Raw genomic sequence first — 20,961 nt, forward strand, 5'->3', positions numbered from 1 at the left:
GGCGAGGAGTTCTGCCCAACTGCTAAGTCTGCTTATTCCTGCCCAAAGGCAACATCAGTGTGAGCACAGCTGTCATCTGGATGAAAGAAAAAACAAAAAAATTATCGAGGACAGTAAAAAAAAAAAAAGTTTTCTCCTCCCTGGAAATGTAACACACACAAGGGCAAGGAAAGGAGGAGGAGGCAGAGCAACTCTGCCCGTGTCAGCTGAGAAGCAGTGGCCTTCCAACTGCTGAGGCTTAGACAGGAGATTTTTCATTATGGCAATAATAAAGTCCTGAACTCTCACTAAGTTCCCATCCTTCCAAGTGAAATGCTCACATCAGGCAAGCACAGCTCCACTGAAAGGATCTGAGGGAGGGAAACCTTTCAGGCAGGTCCAGCAGTTGCTCAGCTCTAGACCTCTGGGGATGTAGATGCCTACGAAAGAGGGAAGAGGCAAGGACTGCCCTTCTTCCCCAGCCCAGCTACCAAAGCAACACAGCAATGAGAAGCAGCAGTCCCTAACCACTCCTGACACTTCTTCTGTAGCAGATCTTGAGCACACAGGCTTGAAAATGCACCTCCTCTGCATCCCCTGAGACACGGAGGGCTTTTCCACAGGGGTGAAGCAGGACATCTGGCTCACTGGGCTGCTCAGCCCAACGACTGATAGAGATGCAGCATCCTCCAAATTGATAGGAACTCCAGTAGAGACCCACTTCACACCCCATTGCTCTGCTTGAGAACACCTCTGCAGCTCCCTGGGCTCTGCAGTCTTTCCATCCCTTGGTCAAGGAAGGCTCTGGGCAACTGTTCTTGTCCCCATGAGCAGAAGACGGAGACTGAGCCAGATCCCAGCTCAGAACATTTTTCTCTCCCGGGCTGGGAATTGCAGCTCAAGGCACTGCAGGATTTCTGTCTTCTTTCCCACTGCTGAACTGTAGAAAATGTCCCAATTAATATTTTATAGGGCTGAGATGTGCTTACATCCTCATCTGCTACTGGCTCAGGGATGGGGGAAGGTAAATTACTCCTTTCATCTCTCCTTTGTTCTCAATCCTGGAAATTATTGTTGTTGTTGCATATATTTTACAGTTCTCTGCCAGAACCACTCCAATAAAGTCACAGGCAGCATGAAAGCCTGGAGAGCTTCCACACTCCTGAGGCCTTGGTGCAGTGCAAGCATTTGCTGCATCACCCAGGGAGGGCTGGAGGTGGTTTGGCTTCTCCTCTGAGCAGCATCTCTCCCAAATAAAAGTTTTGCAAAAAACCAGCTGTGAGGTAACAGGGCTGTGTCACCCAGACCAGATTCTCCCAGCAGGACAAGAGTTGAGGATCAACTCCCCCCCACCAGCCCAGCCTGCAAAATTCCCCACTTATCCCCCCCTCCCAGCTCTATTTGGAACTCCTAGAGAAGGGGATCCTTCATCTCCCCCCGCCCCCCAGATCACGTTGCCTTGGTGCCCCCTTACACTTGCTGAGAATCTGTTCCCAAACCCAAGGACACGGGGAAGCAGAGAGCAAAAACAGCTGAGCAAAGGGGAAGGAGAGGTAAGAGCTCACCACGTGCTGCTCAGGCCTGCCAGCCAGGACAGACAGCTGACAGGAGAGGAGCTCAACCAAAATGACATAACCATCCAAATGCCAGGGGGAGATGTAAATCAAGAGCAATTGCTCTCCTGAAACCCTACACCCTGGTGGGGAGGGAGGGAGGGAGGAGCGGGCAGGGCAGCCCGGGGATCATGGGCAGCAGCCACACCAGAACTTGTGACAAGAGGTCAGCACCCCAGGCTGCATCCATCCGTCCGTCCATCCATCCCTCCCTCCCTCCAGCACCACACAGCCTGGCTGGGGACCAGAGGAGGAGCACAGAGCTGTGGGTCACAAGGTACAGGAAACTATTTCTGGTCAGGGGGGAAGGCATACCACACTCTTCTGTCTCCAGGGCAACAAAACAGCCCAACTCAAGCACAACTGGCAGAGGGAAGCAAGCACACTCCCGAGCCCGGGAGCACCAGCCCGCAGCAAGCAGCCACCACAACCCGGAGCAGCAAAAGGTCAGGCTGGGCAGGTTCCCTGCCATGGGGCCTGGAGGATCATCCCCTTCCTGCAGGATGAGCACCCTAAATGCACAAGGGTCAGACACCTAATTGCAATTTTTCCACCTCTCTCTGGGTGTAACCAAGGTTATTCCCAGTGGGACACAGGAAAAAAGTCCCGGGGTCCAGCAGAGCAGCCAAAGGCTGAGCTCTGAGCTCCTTCTTACACACAGACTCATCAAACCTTAAAAACCCAAACTGTTCTTCACTCTATTAGGATAATGATGATAAGAAGACACGGGCTCAGACCCCTGCCTGACCAAGAGATTGCAAAGCAAATCATTTCTCCTTCCCCTGACCAAAAGCTGAAACTATTTCTGCAAGCCATCCGTGGAGTGAAGGTCTTGAGTCCTGAAGAGTACAACTCCTACCTACCACAGTGACACATCCTCACTGACCTTACAGGATACCAGGCCTGGCACCTGAGGGTTTTTTTCCCACCTTTTCACAAATTATGAAAATCAACCACCATTTACCTAAAAACCACAGTTTATCCTTTAGAAAATATCAGGGGTTGTGTTCCAAGCGATAAATACAGCCATACATACACCCACAGAAGTTACTCCAAAAGTTAGTTATCCTTCCTGTTAAAATTTAGCACTGCTTTTCCAAGCCTAAATTCATCTACCTCCTGCTTCCAAATATTGGATTTCATTAAGCTCTTTTCCTGCAATGTTACAGAGCTGTCTAGCCCTGAACAATAGCTGATGCTTAAAACTTAAGTACAGGATATTACAAACACTCATCTAATATTCATTTACTGTTTTCCAGCCAAAAAAAAAAAAAAAGAGAGTGAATTTTGCTATTTGGACAATCTACAATCTGAAGCAATGAGTATCTACACAGACAGAGAAATGCAGTCTGAGTAGCTGAGTAGCTTATTTGTAGCCAAATTTAATGTGAAAATGCTTAAGGAGATGGGTGCTTAAAAACAGCAGGAAGAAATGTTCTCAGTTTTGATACACGAACTAAAGTGTGAGGATCTGTTTCTCTTTATTAGCCTTTTTATACAGCTTTCTGCAGCCTGGTTCAGCACATGAGACTGCACTTAGCCCAAGTATATTTAGCATTGTTCTCTGCAAACACTGCTGTAAGTATCCTCCCAGTAACACTAACTCTGGGTTTCTTCAAAATACACCTGGTAAGCAACTGACTGCCCAGAGAGCTGAGGTCTCTTTGGGCTGGGTTTTGATTTGTCTGGGGATATCCCTGCACAGCAAACAAAAACTGTGTTAGTATCATTTGTGAGAGTTCTCAGGGCCTGCAAAATCAAACTGCTGCTTTTTCTACACACATGCAGTGTGGTCACTGGGACAGGAGTCAGGCACAAGGGCTGTGTGGCTGTGCACAATCAGTAACACCACAGCTGGAAGAATTTTTAAGTGAGAAGGTTAAAACCTGGTTACAACCCTGCCCCAGTACAGAGACAGCAAATCAAAACCAGGATAGTTTGGCCTGGATGTTCTAAAGGCAGCAAACTTCAGCAGCTAAACAGCCAACCTGGTCTAAAAGAAAGCTGTACCCAACAGAAATGAAACAAAACAAAATGTAGACAGCTCTGCTTCATGAAAACCTGGCTATTTCCAGCAGGCTGGGGAATAGGACCACTTTTACATTGATGTGCATTTCTTACTCTTCTCCAAGAAAATCTTTTCATTATCTGACCAGTCCTGCCTGTGACCCCAGAGATGTGGTAGCAGAGATGGATAGATAATGTAAGACCCAATTTCTGGGCTCCCTTCAGTCACTTCTCAGTTTTCCACTCCAGGCACTCAGCTGCTTCACAAGTTTCTCCTCACCAGATCTTTCTCCTCCAAGGGTACCTGAGGCCTGGAGAAGGTTTTCAGACACATGAACAGAGTACAGGGCACCTACAAATCACAGCTTTTGAAATAAATTCCACCAACGTTTATCAGAGAAAGCAAATCACTTCACACCCACCAGAAAATGAGGTGGATAAATTGACAGCCTTTCTTCACTCCCTGCAGCACTGGCTGGCTTGCTTTACCAAGTCCTGCAGCTAAAGCTTGCTCTTTATTTAGTACACCTGCCTCAAAATAAGAAAAATCTTAAAAGGGTGCACGTGTGGAGTTTCTATAGCAGCCTAGAAGTTTAGCTACCCCGATGGGAAGGCAGATTCTGTCCTAAATGCAGTAACAAGAAGCAACCAAGATTCTGCTGTGAATCATCCCCTATGATGAAAAACTGCCATGAAAAAAAAGCCCAACAAACCAGCAACCAACCTTGCTCTACCTTTTTCCCAACAAATCATCTTCCTGCTCTCTGCTGGAAACACCCACCCTGGCTGCTGGATACCACAGTGCACCTCTCTTCATCCTGCACCAGGACACCAGCTTCCTCCCTGCTGTTAAAGGAGGTTTGAAGCTATCATTCCTGTGGGAACACATTCTAGATTACATTTCTGAGAATGGGAAGAGTCCGGAAGAGGAATCAAACCCTGAGCAATAAATTCAGTTTGATTGCTGTCATCATGCCAATTCCGGGAGCCAGTCAATTGGTGCCAGCTGCTAAGTTATCATCTGAGCTGCTTCAAGACAGAAATCGAATTTGCATCAAATACCCATTTCATAGTGTGAGGCTGGTCTGAGTCTCAGGTTGCTTCATGCTTTCCTCTGCTTGTTTGAATTCAAACTTCCTCTCGGAGAGGGCTCACTCGCCCCACACTTCAAGTCACAGGCCTTCCCCTCTTTTCTCTTGTGTTCCCAACAAGACTGGGCCACAAAAAGGCAGAGATCCCTTGGCATTGGTGAGAGTGACACAGGGCAGTGCCACCACTTGAAACATGAATACCAGCAACTCTCAGATCACAACCATTGAAGTTACTAGAAACAAAACAGAACAACTACAGAATGCTCACACTAAGCCTCAAGAAAGACCAGAGAGGCCCATGGAGACTCAGTATATCCTTTCTGACAATAGCTAACAGCAGATGTCTAAAGAAAAACATAAAGGAACCAAGCACATAATGACATTTCCCAAAAGCTCTCCCTCCCTCCCTGCAGCTATTTCCAACTTTTGCCATCTCCATTTCTAACATTGCCATTCCAGAGAGCAAGCCAAAATTAATCAATCTGCCACAGAGTGCTACCCCCCACTGCAGGCAACATTTCTGAAAGCCAAAGTCTTCCTTTACCCAACCTCACTGGCCCAACATCCCAAGTGTCAGGGCACAGGAGCACCCAGCCCACCCTTCCCCTGCCAGCCCCAGGAGCAGCTCTGCTGCAGCCACCATGGGGAAGGGCAAGTGAAGATGAAAGAGCAAAGCTCCTCTTGGCTGGGCCAGCTGGAGGAACAAGACAGTGGGGACATGGTCTTAAGCTCTGCCAGGGGAGGTTTAGGTTGGATATTAGGAAAAAATTCTTTACAGAGAGAGTGCTCAGGCACTGGAATGGGCTGCCCAAGGAGAGGGTGGATTCTCCATCCCTGGAGGTTTTTAAGAAGAGCCTGGATGTGGCACTGAGTGCCATGGGCTGGGAACCACGGGGGGAGTGGATCAAGGGTTGGACTTGATGACCTCAGAGGTCCTTTCCAACCTGGGTGATTCTGTGGTTTTGTGTGTGACATCCTCATCTCTTGCCTTCAGCCATCAGCAAAGGGGGATCAAGGGCCAACAGGACACAACAAAACAAATGGGAGACTTCTTTCAAGAACTGCCAGGCAGATGTGCTTCCTGACAAAGCCTTTCAAAAGCCTTCAGCAAAACCTCTAATATCATGACCCCCTAACAGCCTTTTCTCACACCCTTGCAATCTCCCAGAGACAAACAACTCCACACATCAAGCTGTCTTACTACCCCTAGAAGTACATGTACACATGGATGTTAAAGACAGCCAGAAAGTCAACACAGTTGGTAACAGGCTGTGTTTCTACACACTGCTATCTGTCACCTATTACTGCCCTGGAAAAAAGCAAAACAAACAAGTAATGAACTACCCAAACTTAGAACAGTTTCCACTTTCTGCAGAAATTAAGACTATCACCACTGCAGAGTAGAAGCCAAGATAGTTTAAGTAATCATATTTGTATTTCCAATGAGCACCCTGAAGAGTGGGCCAGGAATATTTATTCTCTTTACCAGCATTTCATTACCCTGTACTTAATCTGCAAAGATGATCTAACTGCAGGCAGATTGGAACACATGTACAACAGTGGCAAAGGGAAAGAAAGTATTAAAAATGCCTAAAAGAGATGTAACTTCTAAAAAAAGTCACAGTGTGCACCTTTGCCATTGCAGTTTTGATGCTCAGTGTCATTTGAAGTTGCCTTTTCTTTTCAAGTGCCTATTTTTTTTTAGTTTGTCAGCAAACAACTTGTCCAATATTCTTCAGACATCAGCTCACTTCTTCCCACCACGATGGAGGTGACTCAGCTGCTCCAGGTTTGGTGGTCAGGAAACATTTCACCCCTGAGGTTCCCTTCCCAACCCTGTGCTAGCTGAACACCTACAGCCACACTGAAGTTAGGTCCTCAAGTCTGCTGCAATATTCAAGAATTCTCCCAGCTGACCAATAAAACCACCCCCCAGTTCACCAGCTCCATTGGCTACTGCAAAGAGTGCCATTTCTTGCTTCTACAAGATTCCTTCTTTCTCAAGGTGGGATGAGAGCCAAGGAAAGCTGGTGCTGCAGTGGGAGATCCCGGAAAACACTCCTGCAGCAGCACCTCTTAGCTCCCCTGTGAAGCAACACATGCTCCAGTTGACAACAGCAAACAGGCAGCCACCTCCCTCCTGACCTGAAACCAGGGAAGGGTCACCAACCATTAACACTGCCAGGCAGACAGAAGCACAGAAAAGGGCAGGAATTCTTTTATCTCGTTTTATCTGCTGCGGCCAGAAGGCATTAACTGCACACACCACAGTCCTGGCACAGGAAGAGTTGTGGTGTAACTGCCCTTCCCCTCAGAATGGTGCAACCATCCAGCCCCAGCATTTGCTCCAAGGCCCCCACACCAGGTCTGTGGTGAGAGTAAGCCCTGCTCAGGCACAACTACCAGGTGTGATTTCATCGGCTTAACAGAGCCCATGTCCTGGGGACAGGTAGCACCAGGGGATACCAACACAACAAGCAAAAGAAATTCAGCTTGCAAACCAAAAGATGTTGCACAGCTCAAATGGTCAAATGATCAAATTACTTCCTCCCACCCACCCCCCTTTTTTTTTTTCTTTTCACCAAAACAGAGCAAAAATGAATACAACCCTCTATCACAGTCTCTGCACATCTCATATTCTCTAAGAAGACCTTCAGTCCAGGTCAGACTTGTCCAGCCCAACTCTCACAACACCCCCTGGGTACCATCTGTGCCCTGCACACAGCACCCCCCATTCCCTTCCCCTGGCAGGGCTGTGGTTCAGCACCTTCCCCTCTGTTTTTCCTCCTGCAGCTCTCACTCACCTCTGCAGCCCCACATCCTGCAGCACCCAGTTCCCCAAGCCCCTGGCCTGCAGCACCCCAGCTCCTCAGCTTCCTGCACCCCTTCCCTGGCAGCCCCCAGCTGCACACAGGGCAGCCCCTGACTTCCCATCTGCAGTGGCACCAGTTATTTTATTTTTTGATTTGAAACTGCATTTTACAAGTAAATCATGTGCTTGGCTGCTCCTTTGGGTGCAGAGCCAAGAAACACTCCAGTGCATGGGGGAGGGGAGCTGCTGTATTTCTTGTTTCATGTCACCAGCTGAGCAACAGCTCCACTGAGAGCAAGGGCAGAATCTGCCCCCATGCTCCTGCTTCACCAGCAACCCCTTCCCCAAGAGGCTCTGGGGACTGGGTGCAGGACACAAGAGTCACCTCATGTGACAAGAGCCAACTTTGAATTTGGAGAAGAGATGAGACACCAGTCCCACACTCCAGCTGATGCTCTGAAGGCTTAGGGGCTCTGTTTCCTGTAAAACACCAATAGGCTGTGGAAAACTGGCTGGAAAAATTAAAAAATACACCATTGAAGGCAAGGTGTGCTCCTTCATAGGTATTGGAGTGGTTCCTACTACCTGGAGGTGAAAGAGTCCCAAAAATGCTGTAGCACAAACAATGTCTGATGTCCTGGCATGGCAACTCAGGGGCCCATCTGCATCTCCAGAGCAGGAAGGTCTGGGGCAGTGTCACAGACAGCAGAATAGGGTCTCCAAAACACAGCAAGGCACAAGTTGTGGCTTTGGGGATGAAAAGGCTGGAGTTAAGATGGTAACTTCCACACACAACTACTTCTGTTAGCAAAGACCTGTTAGCTTCAGACCTGAGAGGCTGGCTGGGGAACCTGTGCTTAAATAAAGAGTATTCCCCATCATACTTTTGCAGGGATTAAGAAGGGATAAGTGACAGTCTAAATGGGCAGTCTAAATTTTATAGGGGTTCCCCAGGCTTTCTGGAATGAGATGAGCAGTGGTGTGTCTCAGCTGTCACAGTAGTGTTGTTTTGAGGTGCCCTTTGCAGAGCTCTCTTGCCCCTAGACCTGCAGCCAAGCAGAGATTTAGGGCAATGGAAATTCTGCAAATGTGCAGAAGACAGGTACTTGAATGAGGGGGAGAAAAGCTGTGTGAGAAAACATACAAAAAATCCCCACTGAAAACCAGCTTCTTCCATCTTTCATCAGAGAAGCTCTAGCTGTGGAATAAACATTTACTATGCAGCCTGAAAATGCCTGAAGCTCAAGTTCTTTCCCCTGTCTTTAAAAGGATGAAGGAGGAAAACAGAGAGGTTCTAAAATCAGAGACCATATAAGTGGCAAATTTGAGTACAAACTCAGGTCTTTGGAATTGCAGCCTCAGTGTCACTTTTTTCATTCTTCTGCAGAGAGAGAAATTACAGTAGAAGCAATGCAGTTCAAATGTAACAGTTTTTGAGTAGTCTGTCAGAAAAAAACCAACCCAAAACTGGCAAGGGGCAGCAGGGGCACTGCTGTGGTAGCTCATCATCCCTCACTCTGGAAGCATGAAATCCTATCTCAGTGCCATCCTGAGACCTAATGGATTTTTATTATAAGGTCCGGTAGGCAGGTGTGGAAAAAGAAAAAAAAAATATTTTAAAACCCAACACTTATCCTGTTGGGTGGAGCTGCCTCCTGACAAAGCCTGCATGGTGCTTGGCAAGAAGATCCCAGCCTGCAAACAGCTTCCTTCACGTGGAGGCTGCAGCTCTGCCCTGTCTGCTGAGCACAACAGCCTGGAAGCAGTCACCATCCTGAAAGCTCCATCACTCTGCCTGCTTTCAGGTTTCCAGGGAAAGAGGCACTTGACTCACCTCTTCTCCAAAAAAAGCAGCTGTTATGCTACAGTTTTGATGTATTCTCTGGCTACATTTATTTCTGGTTGTGATGAATGTTTAATGCCTCTGGCTAGATCAGGTTGGATTCTGTTTGCCTGGGGGCAATGTAATGCATTACTGCTACACTAATTTTAAGACCACCTACAGCTGTTTTGTTTGGTTTTTTTTTTTAACCCCACGAGTCCCTTGCTACCGTTTGGACCTAAACTGTGAGGTGTATTTTGGCACTGAATTCCCCAGCCCCATATCAAGGTGAGGAAGGATGAGGGAACCTCAAGAGATGGCCACCTTCGCTGATTAAAGAACAACACAGCCAGAACTTGCAGTTCTCACTGGTTAAGTCCGTGCTATATCCTGCTGGACAAAGACTGAGGACAAGGGCTTGGAAGCACAGCTCTCCTGGTACCTCAAAGTATGCAGGATCTTTGTAAATTGTTACCTGTCCCAAGCAAAGAAAAGAGAGAGGGGAAAGAAAATGCAGTCAAACATTTGTTAAAACCCTGACATTAGGTTTTGATGGGGTGGTGGTTAAAAAGTCCAGTCAAGGTATCTTATGGCTAAATCTTCCCTTTTCCACACAACAAACAAAAGGAACAGTGGCAGAGAAGGCTTTTTCCACACAACCCACCAGACAGCCTGAGCTCCAACCTCAAAGGAGCACTTGGGCCCTACAAACATCTCTTTGACCCACAGGAGCTGAATTTCAAAGGGAAAAAAAAAGACAGCAGAACATGGTCTCCTGTGACCAGCATCTGAGAAGCCTCCAGACTCTGATACAAGCTCTGTGGAGCACAGAGGTGGGATCCACACTGCAGCACCCCCTGCTAAAAGAGCCTCCCCAACAGCCACTGTGCCCAGCATGGGAAAAAAAATATCTCCTTAGGCTTTTATTTTTGCCACCTCTACCTGGACAGTTGGTCCATCATCCAGGTGAGATTGGGACCCTGCTCATCCTGTCACCACAACTGCTATCTCCCTTTCAAGGTGAATGTTAGCAAAGTGATCCCTGCCCCTTCCTCAGCCTCTCCTCGTCTTCTTCAGTTCTTCTGCCAAGCAGAGTACCCAAACACTGCAGCCCTTCAGCACAGCAGGCAGGGGACAACTACAGATGCCTAAAGATGGTACATTGCTGCAAATCACCTCCCTGGGGAGCTGAGGAAAGTGCAGTCCTTTACCTAAAAAGAAAAATAAATTTGAAAAAAAAAAAACAAAAACAAACAAACAAACAAAAATACCCCCACAAAACAACAAAAAAACCCCCACCAAACCCCCCAAAATAAAAAACAAACAAAAAACCAAAAGCCCCAGAATCAACCAACCAAAAAATCATGATCTGTGCTATAGGACTGGTCTCTGGGGCAAAATAATGTTCCCAGGTCCCATGAGGCAGCAGGGGAGAGGGGGCAGTGGCAGGGCAGGTGGCACTGTACAGGGCTGAGGAACAGCAAGGCTCCCAAGCTGCTTCTATCCAACCCAACCAGGACCTGAAGTGACAGCAGCCAGCAGGCAGAAAGGCCCAGAAAGCATCTCCTCCAGGCCCTGGGAAATGCAAGCATAAAATGTGCTTCTAAAAGAAAAACATGAAGAGGTCTTGTAGCCAGGAAGAAAGACAGGAGACAAAGATGACTAAAGAAGTGTCCAGAGGGAAGCCAAAGCCACAAGGAAAAAAATAAAAAGTATGGAGCATGGGAAGGTCAGAACAGCCACCAAAAAGAGCAGTTCAAGGAAAAGGGGATCATGTGAGAGGAGAAATGTGAGCTCAGAGATGAGACTTGTTGGCCTTGGTAAAAGGGAGCAAGGGACAGGCTGTTCTCCTTCCCGGGCCACAGCCCTCAGCAGCAGCCTGGAGCATCACTGACCATGTCACCCACAGCTCAGCAGTGAGCAAGCCTGGTAATCTCTGACAAGTTTACCACTGTTATCACAAAGTAATTGGTTTTCCACTTTACAATTATTTTTTAAAATTCCTGGTCTTCAGACTGTGCCCACCTTCGTTCTTCCACTGTGCCACAAAACCTGCTTCTCTGTTTAGCTGGGGCTAAGCCACCAGATCCTACTGTCACCACAGCCAAGGTGGCAGCCAAAGAGGACATTCAGCCTACAAACATGAGCCGCCACCCAAAACACTGCCCAGGCTGTTGGCTGATCAACTTAGGAAGCTTCTATCTCCAGCCCATCTGCTTGTTCTCACCTCCTCAGCTGAGGCCAGTGCCAGAGCAGCTGTTTGGGTGGCAGCCCCACGGGCAGGGAAGAAGAGAGGCAGAAAAGGCAATTTCAGGTCTTCTCTAAAGTCAGTTGAGCTTCCAAAGCAGCTGATAAAATTAACAACCTTAACAGAAACTGCCCACTGCAAACAGCAACCAAATAAAGCTGCTAGCTCCCAAATGGCTGATGACCAAGACACAGCTGTGATGGGGGGAGGGAAGGGAAAGGAAGGGGGAGCACACACGAATCCTTGAGTGAGTCACTGGCTCTCTGCATCCCGCCTGGCCCAGATAAATGCTGCTGCCCGAGGATGATGGGTGCTGCAAACCAACCCCTAAACCCAGCTGCTCAGCTCCTGGTGGGCACAGAGCCCACACTCAACACCATAATGTCTGGGCAAGCGTGCAAGGACGAGAGGTAGCCACAACAGCCATGAGGTCTCAGAGGTTTCCCCCGACATCTCTGGCTTGGTGTCTCTGCTTGTCTTTGGCTCCTGCTTTCAGAAGCTACCCCTCAAGGGCTGGGATGGGGAGGGTGCACCACAGACCCCCCCTTTTAGACAGAGAAAAAGACTGGAAACAAAGCGTGAAAGCAGATAGATAATAAAACAAACATAGTGATGAAGTCACTGTGTAGGAAGTTGCTCCTCATCCCTGTGCTGGCACTGGTTTGTTTGCAGTGCTGGCTGCTCACTTGTCCCATCCAGCAATGAGCACTGCTGGATCACACCAGGACCAGGACTGCCTGAAGTGCAGGGAGAAGGCAGCAGTAAGCCTGATAAGGACCCCGAGCACAAAATACATCAGAAATAAGAGCAAATCACATCAAGTCCAAACCACATGTGCAACATCTGCCCTACAGCTGGACCCAGGGCAGGGAACTGCTTCACAACAGCCACTCCAGGTTGTTAGATCTCCACAGCACAAAAGAAAGCCCCAAGTGGCATGACACTGAGGCACCACAGAGCCTGAGGAGCTACTGAAGTTTTAACTCCTCGCCCACTGGGTATGTGACAGGTTCCTCTCCCTCAGTTTCATCAGTGCACAAACATACCAGGAGGGATGGGGAGAAAAAAGGAAAACAACCTCAAAGAAAGGGAGAGTCTCCATTTCTACCTCTGCAATAGGGACACACACACTGGGTGCTGAGGATTTCAGCAGTACACCAAGAAGAAAGGGTCAGGCCACAAACTCTTAAGTTTTAGTCTCATCACATTAAATTTTGCTATTTGCAAATTGCATCTTTGAGATCACACAGCTCTGAAAACTTCCCCCCTGGCTCTTGGTTGTGAAATGACAAAACACAAGGTGCTGGGTAAAAGATGGTTGTTCTCACAGCTGGAACTGCCAGAGAGAGCACTGGCTTCTTCTCCAAACCACTATCCTCAGTGGATCAGGGAATGCAAAGAAGTAAAGGAACAGCTCCTTTGCCTGATCTGCTTATTCCTCCAGCCTGAAGACATTATCTTACAGTGCTTTACCTCCTCCCTAGCATAAAAAAAACCCCAAACCATCATTCAAGATCCAGCTACAAAGCTTCCTCACCTAGAACTTCAAAGACATGACATGGAAGGAGCAGAGTGCAGTCACACATGGTTAAAAGCAAGGAACATGCCCAGAAAAGAGAGCAGCACAAGGCAGAAAGCAGGATGCTGCAAAGAGCACCTGTCTCAACCAGGAGCACTATAACAGCAAGCCCTACCAAGTCTGGGCATGTGCAATGCCTTCAGAGGGTCACGGATAGCACTAAACATTGAGGAAAAGGTCAACAGTTTAAACTCTTAGTGCAGTCTTTCTCCAGCCCCCTAGACAGGCAGGATTGCTTGAATGCTTTGATGCCAGGCTTCCCTAAGGAAACAGCAGCCAAAACAAGGGATTCTGAACTCATTTACTGATATACCAACAAGCAAAGAGATGATGATTTCTGCAGCCTTCAGACCAGCACAGCTCACACCGAGGCACAGAGCAAGAGAATGAATGAAAGGGAGTGCTGGAGACCCCAAGTGCTCCCACCCTGCCCCACACCAGGCAAAACAACTTGATTGTGCTGGTCACCAGAGGACTCTATGTGGTCTCCAGCTGGGTGCTCCAGCCCACTTGATACTCCTGAGGCACCTGATGCTGCTGCTCCTTCCAAGCAACCATCTGGCTAGCAATGTCCACATGCCAAACACGAGCCAGCCCAAGCCACCAAGTATTCATGAAGCCCCTGAAGCGTCCTGAAAACCTGCAGAGATGTCCCACCTTAAAAAGACTTGGCTTCCTCCCAGCTCTGGCAAAGATGTCCCTAAAGCCCAGCAAATCCCAGCCATAAAAGAAAGTGGTCCCAGGGACAAGGAAAACTATGGAAAGCCAGAGGAAAGCAGCTTCCCCTTCTACTGCCCTCTAAACTGTCACCGAGAGACACAGAGATGGGCAAATCAAGCAGTGGACTTGGAGACCTGGGAAAACCTTTTTATTTCCTTCCCTCAGTCGACTTGGTCCATCCAATACCACTGGTGTAATCTCTGCTTAACTTCCCTGAGCATCTGGCTCCTGAGCACAGAACACAGGTCACATGCCCAGTGTTTGGACATCTGGGCTGGAAGCAGATTTATATCAACTGGCTCAGGTCCTGCTTATGCAATGGATCACCCTTTGTCACGTCTGAAAGTGGCACTGCTGCAGCCCTGCTCGGGGACCTGGGGCAAGAGATTTCTCAGCAAACTCTCAGGGAGCTCAAGAATTCAGAGGTGAAGAGAGAGGCTCTGGGAGAAGGAGGTCACTAGGGATTGTTCAGTCTGTGTGGAACACAGGGGTGAGGGTCTATGCTCACAGCGACACTTTTAGGTGGAACAGCTCAAAGCTTTTCTGCTATCAGCAATTATGCAGAGTTTCAAACAGTGCAAATAATGTTTCCTTTTAGTGACCAGAGTCTGATGTAGTGCCTGGTTCCAGGACAGATTTTGGAGTCTTTGAAATTTCCCTCTTACACTCTGGACATCTCACTGTCCTTGTGGACTTCTTCCTGACTTCACATTTTAACCAATAGATGTGTGCTTCCAAAATAAAAGTTTTTCATTCTCAAACATAAACAACCAACTGAAAAGGTCTACAAAATGCATCCTTGGTAAAGTCAGCAAGAAACTTCCTGTAAATCTGAATTCAGAAGGTACCCAGAAGACATCTGAGGGTCACCACGGATGACCCGTGGAAGTCAGGCAGACACATGGCACTTGGCTATCTCCACTTCTGCAAGAACCCTGGGGACCTCTGAGTGCAAGGGTAGCAAAAAGCAAGCAACCACCCTGCCACAGGAGTGGCAGCTATGGGCAGCTATAAGCTGGATATAAAGAGGGGGTGGGGAAAAGCTGCAGTGAAGAGCTGGTGTCATACCAGGACAGACAGGAAGAGCAACCAAAGAGAACAGGTCTGTGATCTGGGTGAGGGGAAGAGTAGGATGGGAACTGCAGAGCAAAAGAGAGAGAAAACAAGGCACCTCCTGCCAGATAAAGGACTGAAAAAAATTGTAAAGACTAAAAAAGGCAATTTCTTGAAAAATTCTCTTTTATAACATTGCAATGACATATAAACTGCTGCCCTCGCAGCCACAGAAATGCCAGATGAAAATCACAGGGTCATAGAATGCCAGGTTGGAAGGGATCTCGAGGATCATCTGGACCAACCTTTCCAGGTGGGAACACCTCTAGAGGCTGGCTTGCACAGAGAGGAAAGGAGGAAGAGGCACTTGATGCCATCCTCCAAAAATGACACGTGGTCTCAGTGAGTTCTGCTCTGCTTTCCCCAGGCAGAGCTGGAAGGACAGCAGCCTTGTTCAAATCCCTTATGGACCTGTCTCTAATGATGAATTACCTTTGGGACCGTGGAAGCAACTCACAGAACAGGGTTCAGAAAACTTCTGAGCTACCATTTTTCTATCTGCTACACCATTTCCACCTAAAACGAAGCTCTCTACTGAATTACAAGCTCTACTTTTTAATAACAGGCTTACCAAACCTATGAGTGCTATCACCATACACATCTTGGTGAATATTGTTTATGATTCTTCTCGGGAGCTTGTTAGCATACTGTGTGCTCTGGGACTGCCAGACAAATAAGCTTTCTCTAAGAGCTTTTAGCAAACCCACAAGCTCCCTAACCTACAAGCTGGAAGCTGTCTGTTGGTCGAGTGCCAATGAAGAATGGGATGTGCCTTCTTCACAGGACCAGATGCACCATCAGGAGCAAGCTTTGGAGCACGGGCCAGAATGTAGAGACCTAATGGCACCCTGTCAAAGGTTTTCTGAAAAAAGAAAGTTGAAGCCAGGTTTGATTCTCCTACGTTGTGGGTATGAGACAGGTTCCAGGATGAGCAGCAAACAGAACAGAAGCAAAATGGGTCAGCGGGTTGCTTTAAGTGACCCTAATACACAAAATACCATCTGGAATTAAGTTTCACATAAGGAAAAGGAGCAACAGGCTGCCTTTCATAAAAGCTCTTCATCCCCAGCTGCACTGCTGATGAAGGTGAAATAAAGCAAGAGGAAAGAAGGTCCCACCACAGCCTTGCTCTGAGCAACCGCATTTATTTTAACGAGACAGGAGAGGAGAGGAAAGGAGGAAAAAAAAAAGCAGCCTTCATCAGCCTTCATCAGTCAGTGATGGGATGAGTTGTATTTACAAAGAGTGCATTAGTCATCCACTGGTTTTGTTCCAGAGGGAGCAGATGAGGGCTCTGCCTTCCACAGGAGATGAGGCCTGAGTGTGTGGCCGCTGCTCCAGAAAGGGCTCACAACAGCGCCGGGTCCCAGCACCTCCCCACCCCACCTCTCCATCCCACTGCTGCCTTCTGCTCACCGACAGACACCGAGGAGGAAGGATGGAGGTGGAAAACAGCTCCTTCCCGTTAGGACTGCCCTAGGCTGCCTCTGGGGGCTATTAAACTCCCATCAGCACCGCCAGCCAGCACTGGTGGTAAGAAGGTGCAGGAAACGACTGAGGCTGCAGCTTTTCCAGGAGCAGTCACTGCTCACAGCAAAGCTCATCCACAAGAGTGCAAGGCAAGCAACCCGGAGGTACTGCCAAGACAGCCACTCCTTTTTTCCCCTCCCTGAAGTCACAGCATGCTGCAGGAAGCCTAAAATACACAGAGACCCCACACCCTAGCCAGGGTAGTTCAAAATGCCTGCGCTACCCCGGACTCCTGCACGGCTTCTGGGCACACCCCAGCTCCCTGAGCACACCTCATCCCTGGCAGAAGGGTAGAAACTCTCTCTTTCCACACACCTCCTTCCCCAGGAGAAAGGCTGCAGGCAGCAGGACCTCTCCCTGGGTCTGGAGGGAGCACCAAGGAAAGTCAGTGGCTGTGTTCCTCCTGGCACCTGCTGAGAGGTTAAGGTGGGAGGGAGCTGAAGGGTCAGGCAGGCTGGGGAATGCAAGACCTGTCCCAGAACAAATATGCTGTCCCTTCCAGTGCTGAGCTGTTATCAGCTCTTCAAGAGCTCCTGAGTGTTGCCAGCTGAGTGCCTGCTGTCCTGGTGCTGTCCTACCCATCTACTCGTTCCTGTTCAAAAAAATAAACAGATTAAAAAAATAAAAATCAAACATGCAACCGTGCTGGTGCCTGAGGGTGACTTTGCTGCCTCTCCCCCCGACTCATTCATCTTCACAGAACAGCAAAGGGATTACACAGATGTTGCTTTCCTGTCCTGACCTCCTTAACCTCTGCCAGGTGGCAGCAGTGATGCTCTGCACTCCCTCCCAAGGGAACTCCCATCTGCCTGCACCCTCATTCAGAATTCTCATTCAGAATTCAAGGGAATTCTCATCCCCTGCTCCACAGGAACAAAGAGGGAGCTGCCACCTCCTCCCCAAGTGGGAAGCAAGCTCCAGAGCACACCGTGCTTGCTGTAAACCAAGCTGGAAAAGGACAACCTGGGCAGCAGACCCAGAGTTGTATCTGACTGAGGGGCAGCAGGAATATCGGAAAACCTCAGGCTCAGGGAGGTGGCACAAGCAGGGACAGAACAGAGCAGATGTGGATTACCTTCTTATTACCCTGAAGGGTTGGACCAGATGATCCTTGAGGTCCCTTCCAACCTGACAGTCTGTGATTCTATTCTCCATCCTAGGAGAGAGAACTGCACCACAACTGACTGGATTTCACTCTAGCAGAACCAGCAGGGCAAAGGAAGCTGAGGCTTCTGTTGCTGCAAAAGAACCACCTGAGATGCCTGGGGCATCAGTTTGCAAATAAACTTTTCTACTCCTCCTGGGTGAAACCACATCCAGAAAGAGAGGCTGCAGAACAGCTCAGCAAGGATTTTCAGTCACCACTTGACCACACTATGGAGACAGAAAAGTTGCATCCCACCCAGTGAAATCTCCACTGTCCTTCTGAGAGCCCAAGAAGAGATGCTGAGGGCAGCCTAGAAGAAATCCATGGTACTGTCCAGAACAAGGGAACAAACACCTCTGTGATTTAGAACAACAGCCTGATAGATCTACAGCTGGTAAGGTTCCAGGTGAACTGGAGGCAAGACCAAAACTTGCTCAGCAAGCCAACAGACCTGTGAGCAGGTGGCAGGGAAAGGTCTCTGGCAGGGATGAGAGGAGAACTTCTGCAAGGCTTTCACTGCAGTGATCACAGCCAGCACCACCAGTGAGCTCTGTGTCCAGACTCAAGCACCAGCAGAACATGGCTGTCAACACCTACCCACCACCAGCACCCAGAACACACAGGGAAGCAGCTGCTCTCTGTTACTGTGGTTCCAAGAACTCCAGACCAAAGGTGGCTGTGGGCTCAGCCCTGTTTGTTCCCACAGTTCTCCTCTATCTTCTGCAGCACTTCGGGCATCTGAGCGAGCACAGTCACCTTCCCAAGGACAATTTCCTCAGAAGCTTTGGGAAAAAAGTAAATTAATCAAGGCCTCTTCTAACCAAAAGCCCCCAGAAAAACCACAACTCAGCTGCTGGGACTTATCCAAACCAACAGACCCAGCAGCTCCCAGAGTTTTCCTGGGTGTGTAACTGTGGTTAGGAATACAGCTGCACTTCCATTCCTTTGGCAGGAAAGGTGTGTGGAGGAGCAAAGCAAAACATACTGCAGCCCACATGGGTTCCTGGATATTTTGGTCACTTTCCTAGTTTTCTGATCCCTTTCTCCCATTTCAGAAGCCACGAAAGTCAAGGTAATTCCCCATGCCCACACCACGGTACTATCTGTCTGGAGCACCAAAAACCACCAGCATCCCTCAGACACCACAATTAGTACAGAAATAGGATACCAAGCCCTCAGCCTTCCCACCACCCTCTCTTTGGTGCTCTGCCCTGAATGGTTTCAATGGGTGCCTCTCACGTCCTACTTCGAGCCCCAAAGAGAGAGGGGACAGTAATCCCCCTTCCCTAGGATCAGATGGTGACACAGCCAACACTGCCGACAACCAGGAAGGACTCCAGCAGTCACACAGGTTTTTCTCCACAGGGTTAGGGGCTGGAGAGGTTCCAGGAGGCTGGGCTTTAGTGGACAAGGCCCTGTGCAAGGGGATACCATCAGCAGCTGTTCCCTGGGAAGCCAAGACCTTGGCTTTAAAAGCACAGCAGCAATAAGAGCTGAAGAACTGAAGTGCTAAGCAAACTGCCTCACAATTTCCTCTGGATCTGACAGTCACAAGCAGGAGACAGACACCGAGCTCCTGGGAGTGTTCCTGCTGGACACCTTCTGTCCTTGCAGAAGATCTTCAAAGCTTTATGGAGACGTCTGCTCTGCAATCAAAAGTTTAAGTGCAGCATGAACAGAGATCCACCTTAGCACCATGTTCTATGGCACGAGCAGTAGGAGCAGCATTCATGGACTTCAACCCAAATTGTACAGTCCTGCTGGGGCCTTAGACACACGGCCAACGTTACCAGCCCTCACTGACATCCACATGTCTGGGACTTCAGTGCTATTATCTCTACATAAGTGAGAATCAAGTTAGAGGAGTATGCCCTTCCTGCTGCAATCACACCTTCTGCTACCCCAAGAGACACCAAACTCTCTCTTCATCAGCTTCAGATACTCAGGACTTGTGCTCAGGCTACAAGTGGGTAAGAGGCATGGAGAGAAAGAGAAAAAAATAGATGCACAGTGAGATATTTCTAATTACACTTTGTTTGTCGGGTCCTGCTCATTTTCCTGCTCAAACACTGAATGCATTCAGAGACAAGTTACACAGGAAAACAAAAATAATTAAACAAGAGACATACCAATAGGGAGAGACACATGAACAGCAGTTCTGGGGACTCAGAGCACGTGTGGGTGATTACACTACATATCTCACAACTCTACTGCCCACAGCCAATTCCACGCTCAGTGCAATGAGGAAGCAGCCTCAGGTGGCCATCTCCATGGGGGCAGAGATTTACAAATATGCACAGTCATCCCCATTACATTGGTCTCTGAGCCCTACAGCATCCACAGGTGTTCTGCTCCCCCTCCTCCACATCCCTGCATTTCAAATGTAGCACTGCAAGGGAGAAAACAAACAGGAGTCAGCTTTGCCTAAGGTTTGGAGCCTCCAGAGATGTCCCAGGGAAGTTCAGACACACAGAGCAGTCATTCTCACAAGGCTGATCCTCCACCTCAGCATCCTGGCAGCACTACCTCCACCTAGAAAACTAAACTCCACAGTTACTTTGCTCAATTTATGCCTCCACTCTTTACTTGAGCCTGCTATCCCTGGGGTGAGTTAATGTTCTCCCAGACTGTCAAAAGTGCTTTCAAATTGCACCAGAGAAGAGACTGCCAAGAAAAACATCCAGGACTTCATCCTTTCCCTCCAAATGGCATGTCTCAGAAAGAAAAGAAGTTTCTAAAAAAAACCTGTTTTGTTTTTTTTTTTTCAAGGATTGGGCCACCCTCAAAAACACAGGTGTGAGAACAAAAATGAGGGCACTGAACTGAAAGAGGCTTTGGCCCAGCAGGTCAGAAGAATGACACCAACTGAGCCATAATCAAGGGGACTGAACTCCATCTGATTTAAGCATGTGCTTTTTTTATCACCAGGACTCTGAGTCTTACTCAAATGAGCTAGGGCTGGCTACCTGAGGCCACTGTGCCAAGAAAACAGAGAAGCACATCAGCACAGGCACTGCACTTTGGGTCTTCCAGAATAGTGAGGTCTATGAGGGCTCAGGTTTACTCCTGCTAGAAGAAGAGCAAATCCTCACCAGCTGATTGTCCTTCCTTCACTTCTCTTCACAAGCCAAACCTCCAAAATATTTCACTTGGAAAACAAACAAACAAACAAACAAGAAAACCCACCAACCTACCCTGTTAACAAAAGCAAAGAACATCAGAGCACACTCCCTTCTTTCCTTAAAATCCTCACGGTAGAAAGCTACAAAAGACTCCCTAAAGCTGGAGACTCCCATGCTA

At 48.4% G+C, this 20,961-nt stretch overlaps 1 protein-coding gene across 12 annotated transcripts in view; it reads right to left on the reverse strand.

Annotated features, from left to right (window-relative positions):
* The window catches only part of CAMK2G (calcium/calmodulin dependent protein kinase II gamma), a 108,363-nt gene that overhangs the window by 62,030 nt on the left and 25,372 nt on the right, over positions 1 to 20,961 (reverse strand). The gene's annotated exons all lie outside the window — the stretch shown is intronic.

This window comes from Calypte anna, chromosome 6, assembly GCF_003957555.1.
Source record: "Calypte anna isolate BGI_N300 chromosome 6, bCalAnn1_v1.p, whole genome shotgun sequence".
NCBI lineage: Eukaryota > Metazoa > Chordata > Aves > Apodiformes > Trochilidae > Calypte > Calypte anna.